The sequence below is a fragment of the Drosophila innubila genome, assembly GCF_004354385.1.
Source record: "Drosophila innubila isolate TH190305 chromosome 2L unlocalized genomic scaffold, UK_Dinn_1.0 4_B_2L, whole genome shotgun sequence".
In the NCBI taxonomy this organism is placed as follows: domain Eukaryota; kingdom Metazoa; phylum Arthropoda; class Insecta; order Diptera; family Drosophilidae; genus Drosophila; species Drosophila innubila.
The window spans coordinates 462,939-475,822 of record NW_022995372.1 but is presented as its reverse complement, the minus strand read 5'-3'; the positions used below and the strand labels follow the sequence as shown (position 1 = coordinate 475,822).

At 33.1% G+C, this 12,884-nt stretch overlaps 1 protein-coding gene across 8 annotated transcripts in view; it reads left to right on the top strand.

Annotated features, from left to right (window-relative positions):
* LOC117780358 (protein bunched, class 2/F/G isoform) overlaps nt 1–12,884 on the top strand; it is a 119,868-nt gene that overhangs the window by 6,374 nt on the left and 100,610 nt on the right. The window lies entirely within an intron of this gene.

The following is a 12,884-nucleotide window of genomic DNA, read 5'->3' as shown; positions in this document are numbered from 1 at the left end:
TAAGACTTGATTTCACCCGATCGGTCCTATGACAGCTATATGATATAGTGGTTCCGATTAGAACCAACTTTGTTCAGGATATATAAGTCTTAAATAAATGCATATTCTATTAGTTTGGTTACGATATCTAGTAAAACAAAAAAGTTTTTCATACTAAGACTTATTATTGGACCGATCGGTCCTATGACAGCTATATGATATAGTGGTCCGATTTGAACCAACTTTGGTCAGGATATATAAAACCAAGATAAATGCATATTGTATTAGTTTGGTTAAGATTTCTCATTAAACAAAAAAGTTTTTCATACTAAAACCTAATTTTGACCCGATCGGTCATATGACAGCTATATGATATAGTGGTCCGATTTGAACAAACTTTGGTCAGAATATATAAAACCAAGTTAAATGCATATTGTATCATTTTGGTTGAGATATCTCATAAAACCAAAAAGTTTTTCGTACTAAACCGTGATTTTCGACCGATAGAATAATGTATTTATTCACTTAACAGGTAATATCTTCCGAACCCCTCAACCAAAATTTATGTTTCATATACAAAAAAACGCGAAATTGTACGTATTACAACATATTAAAATTTAACAAAAATCGTTAGAGCCGTTTTGTCAGAAATCGCCAAAATGTAAGCTAAAAACTTTATTTCACCTGTAAAATGTTACCTGAGTACTTTAGAAAAAAAGTTTAAAGGTACGCCTAAAAGCCCTCAAACACACCTTTCTAATGATATATAGAACATATCTGTAGCTTCTATGGTTTGGAAACTGTTGAGGTTGGCGGGATTTAGCGTTTTCCCGCTAAACTAGCGGGAAATTGAAAAAGTCGTAGAACAAACATTTCTAGATTTTTGAAAAGGAATCAATCCCCATCATTACATTTAAGCTTCTTTAGCGCTTTGATGCAAACAGACAAACAGACAAACAGACAAACAAACTGACTTTTCATTTCATATTGAGAAGTCCACTAAAATTTTCAAATTTATTTATCTTTTGAACCAGTTATCGGATTTGGGTGATTGAGGTATCAATCGACGCGTATTTTTAATTAGAATTTTTAAGAAATAAAAAATTTTACCAAAAAGCCCCAACGGCCCCATAAGCTGCAATTATCAAAATTTTTCCCCTCCCTCTTACACCCCCGTATCTCATGACCCAGGTTGGTTAGAAAAAGTTTTAGTACGCCATTTTGTAAGTTAGAACTAAACCTGTCGATCGGTATATAACTCGATCTGATCGGACAGTCGTAGCAAATTTTCCAACTTAGCTGTATATATAGTTAGTCGCCTTTCGCACCCTTCGTGCTGCTTTCGTCACTAACGCGAACTGCCGTCCGCAGTGATATAGAATAGAAACATAAAGACATTTCTTACAAAATGTGGACAAATGATAGCCAAAAGATTCTGTGCTCTGTTTGATCGAGTTAATCTCAAAAATGATAAGATTTGTTTTCAGTTGTCATCTTGTTCTCTTGGAATTTTATGTTAATACTCAGAGTAATTGTACAGTGTAACTCCCCCTATTAAGCATTTGGGATATTACTAAAGTTATATAAAATTACTTGTCATCGGTTTTAAGTTTGTTGGCGACAGTTTTTATTTTTCTCTTTTTTCATAAAGCGATGCGATGACTAATTTGTTTGTGCCTTTTATGGTAGGGAGTGTGTTTTTTTAGTAGGCAGTGTGGATGACTCATTTGAGTAGTGTGTTTGTCTGTGCGGCGATAAATTGTTAATTAATTTATTAAATTCATACTGGGAATCGAGCGCAAAATAAAATTATTAAAAAAAAAACAAAAAGCATTAAGATGTCGATCAATCGGCAATTAAAACATCCAGTTACAAATATCCAGTTTTCCCAAATCCCTTTCTTATAAAAGTTTAAATTTTTCAATTTAAATGCAGAATCAAATTAGTGTCGATTTTTCATGAAAATTCTATTAAAATAAATCGATTGTTCGTCATAAAAATAATCTATTTAAATTAGTTGAAAATAGCATCCGCTTAAAACGAGTTTTTCATTTTTCGATGTATTTTTGCATTACTTAAATTGATTAATGCATCTACAAATGTGGTAAAGGCCAAGATTAGTCAAAGACAAGGATTTTATTTTATCCACACATGTGTGTAAGTAGTTTATAAGCACTTATAGAGTATGTATGTATATGTAAGTATGCAGGGGGAATAAGGAGAAGGGGAAGGGAAAGGAAGAGAGAGGCAGTCAAGTGAAGAAGAGGCACGACGTCTTCTCCGTCTTCTCCTTCCTGCCTCATGTGGCACGTCAGAGCCACAAAGACAAATGCAACTGGAAAATGTAAAGCGGCAGGCAAATTACAATGAATTATGTGGCTTGGTATTAAAAATAACCACAGTCAAAGTCAGCAGCAGAGTAAGAAGAAGCAGAGCACACTCCTCTGCCCTGACAACACGTCGTATGAGTAATGCGGCAAATGTCTGTCTGTCTCACTGTCTGTCTGACTGTCCGGCTTGTCGACTTAGCAACAGCTTGCTGTGTAATGCATGTAAAACAACAGCAGCAACATTACCGACTGTTAATGTAATAACGGAACGACTAGCAGTTACCCTGGAAGCAAAATGCAACAATAGTAACTATCTCTTAACAGAGAGAAAATATTTTTATTTTGATACAATGCAATTTAAAAAAAACAATAAAGTAATAACTAAACGATCGACAGATACACTGAAAACAAAGTCTTGTGCACTTTTTTTTTTTTTTCAAAATTATAATTTTATTTTACGTTTAAAAATTTTTTGTTACTGACCTTCTAGTTTATACAGCCCTCTCTGGTGCATGCTCTGCTTGAAGGGTATGCAAATGAACTGGGCCTGCACTTGACAACTCTGCTGTTATGTATTTAGATATTTTCTTTGCCTTTTCTACTGTTGGTGAAGTTGCTGCCAAAGCAAACGGATAGACAATTTGTCCAGTTTTTTTTTCTTTTTTTCGCTTCTTTTCTTTTTTTATTGAAGCACTGCCGCCTGATTGATGCAATGTGGCAAGTTCACTGTTGCAAGTGGACTTGCGTCACGAACTTGAAGTAGAAGTGAGTAAAACGAAGGAGAAGGCGAGGGGCAACTCTTCAATGACTGGTTGATTGTCGGGGAATGTGCTGCTTCTTCTCATACCTTCGTCTCTTTCTTCTTCCTGCTCTGTCTCTCGCTTCTCTAATGAAAATGAAAGTCTTTCTGAATGACACTTGGCTTTATACAATGTTAAATAAGTGCATTGTGAAAAAACATTTACTTGATTTCCGAAGAGGAGAAGAGCACAGAGTCAGAGCCAGATTAAATTGGAGTTGGTGGGATTATTCAAGCGGACAATTGGATAACCAATGGTCAGCAAAATAAATAAATTTATAGGAAAAATGTCTGGCTGATTTTCTTGATTAAGCTTAATTAATTGAGGGCGCGAAAAGATGATTAATGTAAAGTGAGACTTCTAGACAACTTCTCAAGTTTTTTCTCAAATAGAGCTTTATATAAAATCTATGTTTTTGTTGAGTTTAATTAAATCCCTTTCATATTACAAATGATATGACAAAGCACATTTCATCATTTACATATTTTGGAATGTTAAACGTTTCGAGTCTGTCTGTCTGTTTGTCATCGCCCTGTTGCTGAGCTCATTGAGCTGTCGTTTTAATTAACCAAGGAAAATAAATGGCAACAACATATACAGTATACAAAAGAATTACCCATAATTTCCAGAGAAATACCATGAAACAGTGTGTGGCAAATAATACTCGACGATACAAAAAAAAAGTAACAAGAAAATAAGTTTCCTGTAGGTAAAATGTCAATAATTGCTTTGCTTATTATAAAGACTTTGCTCATTAAATTAATCTGACAATTTGCAACCTTTTAATTCTTCTAATAGTTTTAGGAGCATGTAATAGAATAAAATAAGAATATTTTCGAAAAACCTTGTTATTACCATTTTATTTTATTTTAAAATTCGATGTTTGTTTTAATTTGTATAATTTCAACTAAGAGCAGTTGATCTAATACTGTATAAAATTTTAAGTTAAAATTAATACTGATAAAATAAACAAAAACCAAAAACCATTAAAAAATGTAAAAGTGTGGGAATCTTAAGAGATTTTTCGGTGTCTAATAAAATTATATCTGCTCTGATTTATAAATTGGCTAATGATATGCCACCCAATTTGGTACATTTAATGTGTATAGGGTATTAAAAACACAGTTTTGTGAAATTGCCCCAGTTTGTTTGACGCATCGTATACGTAATCAACCTTTTTTTTCGAATGTCTAACACGCGTCTTTAAACGGTCTGGTCTCACTCACTTATTTTGTGTATTTCACAGTCCTCCTCTTTTTTTTCCTTCATTTATGAGTTGCGACCTTTTCCGCATTTGTAATTTATTTAAAAAAAAAGCAAGAGAAGTGAAACAAACACATACACATGAGTAATTATATATTAAATGAGTGATATATGCATCTACATATATATGTGCATACGTTTGAGGACTATCGACAGATTTACTGCGATGGAACGCACGATCCCCAAGTCAACGACCCGCCACAAGAAACAGAAAGAGAGAGCAACACAAAGAGAGAGAGAGAGAGAGAGATATGTGCGTCATATGTGTCGTTGATAAGGCTACGATTGCAAATAAACTTTGCTAATCCCTTTGCATGGAAATTGATTACCTCAAAGAAACTCAACTCGTGCTAAAGGCGAGGCCCAAAATCGTAAATCGTATTTAGTCATATGTCATATGTGGTGTTAGTTTGGGAAGGCGGCTGAAATCAACTTTGAGTTCGAGTTCAGTCCGCGTGGCACTGACCAACTTATTTCTTTTTGAGCGTGTAATTGAACTTTTTTCCGAAATGAGGAAGAAAATGGAATCCACCCATTGTATGACAGACACCCTGTCTGTTTCATCAATTCATTTAGGCGCCATTACTATGCATAAACAGCACGCGCTGTCAACGAAAAAGTCATAAAAACCAAAACATAGATAGACATAGCGATAGAGAAAGAGAAGGAGAAGTAGAATGAGTATAAAAAAAAAGAGAGAGAGAAAAAGAATCAAGTTGGAAACAACTGAAATTCGCAACGTCGCGACGTTGATATCTATGTCAAAGTCATATGGCTGTCAACATGCCAGGCAGCGGGCTACCTTAACAGACCCTTCCCTTTCTTCCCCTCTTCTTCTTCTTCTTCATAAAGAGGCCCCCCCCCTCTAAATGAAATAGAACAAGAACCGGCCAAATTCTTAACACCTGTCCAGTCTGCTCAAATTTCCAATGTCAACACTAGTTGCGATCACATGGAGTTTCCTAAGAAATCTAATTTAATAGTCGCAGCATAATTATTGCTAAAAACCTGAAATAAAGTTCAACTTATAGCAGAAATAATAAGAGAGCTAGAATTATTAATAAAAATTCCTCAGATTGTGAATATTTTTATATGATAATTTAAATTTTAAGAATCTTAGAAATAATGATAGTAAGAGATCTTTAATATATATTTTTATCAAGAAATGCCTTAGATTGTGAATATTTTCAGATGATAATTAAAAGTTTAAGAAACTTCGAAAGAATGAAACAAAGAAATAGAGTTTTTATCAGAAATTTCTTAAATTGTGCATTAATTTTGTATAAATATTGTAGTATAAGTACAGAACTGTCGCAAAAATAATTTCGAATAATTGCATATTGAAAGTAATTGTACAAAAATTGAGGCAACCTGTCAGATATAGAATAAATTTTGAAAATTGTTTTCATGTATGCTTCTTGGGATAATTGTCGAACTTCCACAGAAAATATTGAAAATATTCATAAGTATATATATATATCTAAGTATATATTTTACTGTTTTTGTGGCAAGGTCGTAAACATTTCATGTGCCAAAATATGCCTTGACTTCCTTCGCAGTTCTGTCAATGACGCCATTGTCTCTAATTTTTATTATTGTGTTGTTGCTGTTGATGGTTTTTCGCATGGTTTTGACCTACAAAGAACTGTATGTGGTGATTAATAATGTGGATTATTCCCGAAAATTCTATTTCTAATGAAAGAAATAGAAAAAACTCAGATACTCGAACTTTTCGTTCCCGTTTTGCTGGTTTCTTATCTCGAAAAAGTATGTGTGTGTGTGTGTGAAGAGCCAAAACCACTTGTTTATCTAAATTATCTGGCATAGTGTGTAGCTATTTGCTTGAACCAAATTGAATATGAAAACTTCAAGAAACGCAAATTGAAATTTGAAAAAATTTAATAATTTCATATTAAAATGTTTAACAGCTGTGACAATAGCGAATTTAAAGCTGATCGAGAGCGAATGTTGAGTAAATTAACGTCATAAGATCTATTAAGAACATGTGGAAATAAGAAAATTAAAATACGCACGTTTATGCAGTATAGTTTAAATTTGGTAGGTCAAAGGTCTGACCAACTTCAAACATTCATAACTTGCTCAAAACTGAACCGATTTTTCAACGGAATGTAATTTGGTTATGGTTTGGCCTCTAAATTCACCCTGTATTCAAAATTAATTAATTTCGAAAAACAATATTTTCCCTTGGGACCGTGGACCGTGCAAAGGGTCCCCCTTTGAAATTTTTAAATATAAAATTTGTGCTTATTTTTTTTAAGTTAAGTTAATAAGCAACAGGATGGCTTTTAATACAAAAAATATTTTTAAACTGGTAAACTTCACTTTTACTTGAGTTTTTAATAAAAAAAAAACTTTTTATGCTCGTATTCGGATTATTCAACAATCAGCAAAAAGTTTTGCTTAAATAAGAACTCTTCCATAAAAAGTAATGATAATAATTATTTATTATTATTATCACGTTATCACATGCCGCCTTCAACCGCAAAATGTTTTCAGTGTGTGCCTGTGTGTGTGGTAGAGTTAAAAATCGTCACGAACAGTTATATCAGCATTTTTTGATTGTTTGACTAAGATTAAAAGATGCGTGTGAAAGTGTTTGCACAGTGGTAAGAATCTGACAAACGTGGGAAAAGTTCAAAATTCAGAAAATACTCAAAAGCGGAAGCTTTCAAAATATTGATGTCTGTTTTAAATAAACTTATTGAACTTGGGAATACAATATAACATATGTTATTCGTACCCAGATGTAATTCCCAATAACTTATTTCCTTATACGTAATATGCATTTCTAAATGATTTGTGTTGTCTCCTTTACACCTAGAAAATAAGCATAGCTGAGAGTGAGTGAGAGAGAGAGAGAAAGCGAGAATTCCCCACCCGTTCCCCCCACCTCATTAACAGTTGTGTAAGAGCCACGCTTTCCGTTAAATGAGCTTCGCCTTATGCGCACTTGCATACTACGTACTATAAGTGTATTGTAAATGTATTTGCACATGCATACAGTACGCCTAAAAGTGATTTGACAAAATTAAAAATTCACTTATTTATTTTTTTTATTTTTAGAATTTTATATTATCCAAGAACCATATATTAGAATATTTTATTATTAAAAAAATAGTATTTTGACAAAATTAAAATTGACTCTTTTTTTAATTGCTAAATTCAACGAAAATTATTATTGTTTTTTTAACTTGCTCTAAGAACCATATACAAGTAATAATAAAAGCTTAAAAAAACTGCTTGCAAGAAAAATTTCTAAATTTTGTATTTTGTCACAGCACTTTCTTGACCAACTGTTTGTTGAGAAATTCAATGCGAAAACTAACTATAGAAATACGTAGTTTTGCTTTACTCAAAACCAAACAAAAATGTAAAACGCAGTGTGACCTTCAATGTAATTTGATGCTCGACTTAAACCATAAACACGGTTCACATTACCTGAGGTGGGATGAGAAGGCGGAGGAGGAGGAGAAGGGTGGTTGGGTGAAAGCGAGGGTAGGGGGTGTTCAGCTAATAACAAACAACTTTCGAATTGATGATGATGTATATACACAATTATTCCCTGGCCATGCAATATTTTAAAATATTTGAAAGCAAATACGGCACTAAAATTTACTAATTAAAACAAAAACTAAGATTTATTGTGTATATGATGTAATTTGAATAAGTAATCGATACTATCGATTGCATGATTCAAATCTTTATATTTTATATTTCGAATAATAATATGTGTCATTCTAGAAAAACAGTCATTGAGAAAGTGTGACACTTAAAATGTTTAAGTTTAAAAAATAGTAAACAAATATAAAATAGAAAGATTATGAGAACTTTAAATAAATAATATGAATTATATGTACATAAATATACATATATAAAAATCATACACAAAAAAAAAATTCTGTGATTCTGGGATAAAATCAACCCAATGCGGTGTCAGAAATACGGTTATCCTGGATTTTATTGAACCAAGTATTAAATGCTGGATTTGGCTGGATATTTTGATTTTCAGGGCTCTGTAAGATTTTACTTATGTTACATAGATCAAATATTTGGGGCTTTTGTGACTTTGGTGTAGGAAGAGGGCGTCTCAAAGATTTAAAACAAACTTGCCCTGCGTGGGGTATATAGAAATCTTTGACACACAGATGTTGTTGACACACAGTTGGTTGCTGTATCTCTTATAGTCCCTGAGAACCTTTTGCTCAACAGACAGACACACATGGCGATATCGATTCGGCTGTTGATGCTGCTCAAGAATATATATACTTTATAGGATCGGAGATGCCTCCTTCTACCTGTTACATACATTCCAACAATCACAGTGCTAAAACCTAGAAACTTTTGAACCTATTGGCAATTCTTTTTAGTTCCCCTTAAAAAGAGTGTGCAGCTTTATAAGAGACTCTTTTTTTGGCTCTCTCTCTAGCAAATACAATAGTTGCTTCTGCACCGCACGGACAAATACAACAAAAACAACAACAACAACGATAATAATGATGATTACAGCACACGCCTTTGTCGTCGCGGCGTCTGAAAGGCGTCTCGTCACCAAGCACAAATACAAACACATACATGTACATAGATACACATGGATATGTATGTATGCATGCATTTGTTGAAGCTTTTTGCATTTGTGGTTTGTGTTGTTGTTGTTGATGTTGATGTTGCATGCAGCGATCGTTGAGCCGGCGCACATTACAACAACAGCAACACCAACAACAAATGCTTACTTGCTTGTCTGCTTCTCTGTCTGCATTACGCTCTCAGTTAACCAAGCACTCTCTCTTTACGGCGCTCTCTCGCGCTCTCGCAGCCATGCACACAAATACACATGCGTTTGCCGTTCATTCGTTTTGTGTGTGTGTCTAAAAATAGACACAAATATTGATGTAGATTTTTATACGGACGTCGACGTTGCTTGTTGCTATTATTATGATTGTTGTTGTAGTAGATGTTGTTGTTGTTATTGCTATCAAGCATCGCCTATCAATGTGCGACTATTTGTTGTTGCTTTTATTATAATTATGCTTATTGTTGTTGCCTCAAAATAACAACAACAACACCAACTTTGCTGCGCGTGTCTGTTTTTTTTTTTTTGTGTCGAAGCGCCGCACTGTGGGCAATTAGGGCGTTAAAACGTGGCAAAAATCGTTTTTTCGATGGAAATGCATTCGATAGAGCCGTCTTTAAAGATTTCAATGTCCCAAATGGAATTTTTGTATATTTCAAAAAAAAAAAAATAGTACTTATATTTTGATAATTTTACACGTGAAATGTGCACAAAATTTATTTTTATTACTTTGAGCAACAAAACTGAATATCTCAGTGAGCCTTTCACACTGTCAGTAATTTCAAAGCTTAAAAAGCTTTCCATAACATGCTTTTCAAATTTTTAAAATAAATTTATTGGTTCAAAAGATATGAATTTTGCAAAAAAAAATAATGAGACATTGTGCCACTGTGTGTCGCACGCTTGCTTCTCTCACAACTCTCTCCCTCTCGATTTGTCTACACATCTCTCTCCAACTTTTCGCTTATTGAAAAAATAGTATTTAATTTTAATTCATGCTTTCGCTTCTCGCACTTACTCTCTGCTCTTGTCTTTCTTCTCTTCTCTTGCTCACTTTTCAATTTGCAGCAGTTTTAAAAATTTTCAAATTTCTCTACGAAAAAAGTGTTTGTTTTATTTTGCTGTTGTTTTTGTTTATGGACATTTTTAGCATCTTTAAACTTTTATTATTTTTCATTGTTGTTTTGTTTGTGTGGAGAAGGAGAAGAGGGAGGGGGCGTTGCATGTCTGCACTATGTTAATTTTACTGTTTGCTGCCGGCGTCGCAGTCAACGTCTCTGCAACAAAGTTGCCTTTTGTCCGTCTCTTAAACTGAAATATATTCGAATTATAAAAGTTTTAAAAGAACCAAAAATGTGAGAATAATACAAAAAATAATTAAATGTGAATAGCTTTTTAGCCGCATTCTTTTAAAAAAAAAAATAACAGGAGGATATCAAATGTTTTGAAAAATGAAAAATCATCTATTTTAAAATTTTCTGTTTTTTTTTTTTTTTTTTTATAATAATAATAACTGACAACCCTGTCCTGTCGAGTTTCTTCATATTTTTCCTATTCTATATCTTTCTTTAAGCTTATCAAAAAGTATTCAACAAATTTGCCAATCTAATCAAATCTTTTTATATACATAACACAGAAATTCCATTTCTTGGTTTTCTTTTTCCGTATTTTTTGACTCATTTAATTGAATGTTAATATGCTTCAATTTAAGACTGATTCATTTAAAAGAATTTCTTTGTTGCCAGGCAGAGACGATTCTAATCTTTATCGCAATTCAAGCACACAACCTGCCCCACTGTGGAGCAAACTCAACTGAACGCGACGGAAAAAAAAATTATTCACACAAAAATGTTAAACAGGTGTTTCCATGTGCAAAAAGGGAATACCTCAGATTACGTCGGTGAGGTCTTTCATTAATATTTGCTGTTGTCTTGTTGTTGTTATTGTTGTAAAATTGTGACAGACGGCAAACGGTGTTTTTTCTATTGATTTAATAGCAAATGGACGAACGAAAGAAATGATTGATTGTTGATTAGTTTTGACTTTCGGCTGTTTGAGATTTGCAAGTCTAATTTAAGCAAAATCACCAAAAGAGTGTAGAAAGTATTCTTTTTCTCCCTCACTCTCAAAACAGAGAGACCGACAACGAATAGAGAGCAATGAAAAAAAATAAAAAATAAATAAAAGTCAAAATTTATTGATAGACGTCAGTTGGCTGGCTATTCAATATAGAGCACATTCTAGCTGAGCGATTTGGGAGGTTGAGGTGAGACAGAGAAGGAGACGAGATGTCATAGGGGTAGGAGATGGTTATTTGGGGATTGGCGCACGAACCGAGGACAGTTGAACGGAACCCCGAGCACATGATTTAAATAAAAACGTATAACAAAAGAATCTCAACAAAAAGAAAAAGGAAAATATCAAAACAAATACACAGGAATATGCTTTGTATATAAATTTAATTATGTATTTCTTTATATATGTATATTATGCTCATATATTTCGAGCCAAGGCGTTTAAAAGATCTACGAAATTGATTCCCTCAACCTTCACCTATTTTTTCTCCACTTTCTTTCAATTGTATCTAATGTCACCACAGTGTGTGAATATCAATGTACAGAAAAATACGAATTCCAATTTTTCAGTTTGTATTTTCTTAATATTTATTTCCTAATGTTGGTCTTTCATAATTTTTGGCTTACTCCGTATAATTCACTTCTATGATTTTCCCAATTTATGATCCTAGCAGTATTTTTTTTTTTTTTTTTTTTTGTAATTCCTTGAGAATATTCGGAATTCGTTTGATATACCAAAAAATACATTTATTTCTTAGACTATTTCCTTGCTGCTTAAACACCTTTATTGTCGTTTCCTTTTGTGTTTTTCTCATACTGCTGTCCTTTGTCTACCCTCTACTCGATATTCTAGGCGGAAATTTTGTCCCATTGTTGGGTGGTATTTCCGTTGGTCGAGTTGTCGGTGGTTTAGTCATTTCCTAAGGCTTCTGGCTTGTAGAATATGGCACTTGAACATTTTGCCACCGGGTTTCTCAATCGAAAGATGCGGCAGTCGGATAAATTAGCTTTTAAGCTTGTGTGTTTATTGTTGTTGTCCTGATTGACCACAACCTTGATATTGTATATGAAAATTAAATGCGGCAAAAATTGGCATTTTATTTTCTTGGCAACCATTAATTAATTCCATAGAAACTGCATTAAAGGTGGATTACCGGATCTTAGCGTTTAATTTTTTGTAGTATTACTATTATTTCTATTCAATGATATATGTCATTAATCTGCGTTCCATTTAATTTAATCATTTTGGCACGTGGCATTGCAATTATTTGCCAAAAACTTTTTCCTTTGCATGCTCAACTTAATTTGTTATTTATTTAGACAACAAAATAAAACCCCCTAAGAAATAGTTATTCAGTCGGTTGGTAAACAAACGCCAGAAATCGAACCAACAAACTTGGGGCAACTTGTGGAATGGTGGGAAAAACGAAGAATTGGGGAAAGAGTTCCACTTACTGATAACTGTCCCGGAAACTTGTTTGTCCTTGAGATTTATACGTCTTCATTTATTAGGGAGTATTACTTTATTGCTCTTTGAAAAGTATTATAAAAATATTAACCATTTTTAATACATCTATTTTGGATTTTTCTAAAAAATCATCTGATATCTAGCTACATTTTCAACTTGTTATGTGTACTTACAAATATTTTTAAGAAATTGCATATTTGTTGGTATTATATTTCAGTCAACTTTTCTGTTTTATTTAAATTCTTTTTTATTGAACACACTTAAGGGCCAAAAACAAAAGGGTGCCAACAACCGAACACTTTTCCCTACTGTCTTGATTTTCCTAAAATTCTCTGTTTAATTTAATTTCAGCTCTAATTTTAATTTATTTTCTGATAT